At 57.0% G+C, this 1,393-nt stretch overlaps 1 pseudogene; it reads right to left on the bottom strand.

Annotated features, from left to right (window-relative positions):
- Positions 1–380: 380 nt before the first annotated feature.
- LOC143175691 (large subunit ribosomal RNA) overlaps positions 381–1,393 on the bottom strand; it is a 2,870-nt pseudogene continuing 1,857 nt past the window's right edge.

Here is a 1,393-nt window from a genome sequence, read left to right on the forward strand (position 1 = left end):
TTACTCATTATAAGTCCCACGAGTCGGGACGAACTAACATCACCCCCCCGGGTGACGCCCATTCCGAGGGGGAAGGCTACGTACTCACGGGATGCGCCTGGTGTCCCGCGGGGGGCCGCTAGAGACCGGTGCACCCACCGGCCACGTATCCACAGTGTTAGTGCAAGGCGGATACGCGCCCTTCGCCGCGCGCCATAGCTTGAGCAAGGGATTTATTAGAGAGGTTTATCTCCTCGCGGCCCAGCCGGTTAAGGCAAGACCCCCGGCCGGTCTGTCGCGCGTACCACCGGGACAGAGGGTTATTAGGCCCCCTGGCCCGGTGGGTCGTTGCTAACGACAGCCGGTTACGGTATGCGAGTGCTCGGGAACCCCGGGAGCGCAAAATCCCGAACCGCCATCTACCGGCGGCCCCTGGGGGGAGTAGATAGGGACAGAGGGAATCTCGTTAATCCATTCATGCGCGTCACTAATTAGATGACGAGGCATTTGGCTACCTTAAGAGAGTCATAGTTACTCCCGCCGTTTACCCGCGCTTTTTTGAATTTCTTCACGTTGACATTCAGAGCACTGGGCAGAAATCACATTGCGTCAACACCCGCGGGGGCCATCGCAATGCTTTGTTTTAATTAGACAGTCGGATTCCCCTAGTCCGTGCCAGTTCTGAGCTGAGCGTTGAATGGCGGCCGAAGAGGACGAACGCTACGCGAAAGCCTCGCAGCAAGGAAGATCCGCGGGAGGCCAAGGCTCGGGACCGAGCTCGGATCCCTGCACGTTGCCGTACATGTTCACCTCGCCCAGGCCCGGCACGTCAGCCAGACCCGCTTCCCGACCAAGCCCGACACGCCCCGCTCCTCAGAGCCAATCCTTATTCCGAAGTTACGGATCCAATTTGCCGACTTCCCTTACCTACATTAATCTATCGACTAGAGGCTCTTTACCTTGGAGACCTGCTGCGGATATGGGTACGAACCGGCGCGACACCTCCACGTGGCCCTCTCCTGGATTTTCAAGGTCCGAGGGGAAGATCCGGACACCGCCGCAACTGCGGTGCTCTTCGCGTTCCAAACCCTATCTCCCTGCTAGAGGTTTCCAGGGAACTCGAACGCTTATACAGAAAAGAAAACTCTCCCCGGATCTCCCGACGGCGTCTCCAGGTCATTTTGGGTTACCCCGACGAACACTCTTACGAGGGCCCGAATGGTATGCGGTTCCGCTGCCGGGTTCCGGAATAGAAACCGGATTCCCTTTCGCCCGATGGGTGTGTACTTTTTGTCTCTCTCTCTCGTATTGATCGTGTATAAAATAAAAAAACACCTCATCTACATAGGATTTCTCTTAGGGCTTAGGATCGACTGACTCGTGTGCAACGGCTGTTCACACGAAACCCTTCTCC

The sequence above is a fragment of the Nomia melanderi genome, unplaced genomic scaffold (assembly GCF_051020985.1).
Source record: "Nomia melanderi isolate GNS246 unplaced genomic scaffold, iyNomMela1 scaffold0157, whole genome shotgun sequence".
Lineage (NCBI taxonomy): Eukaryota > Metazoa > Arthropoda > Insecta > Hymenoptera > Halictidae > Nomia > Nomia melanderi.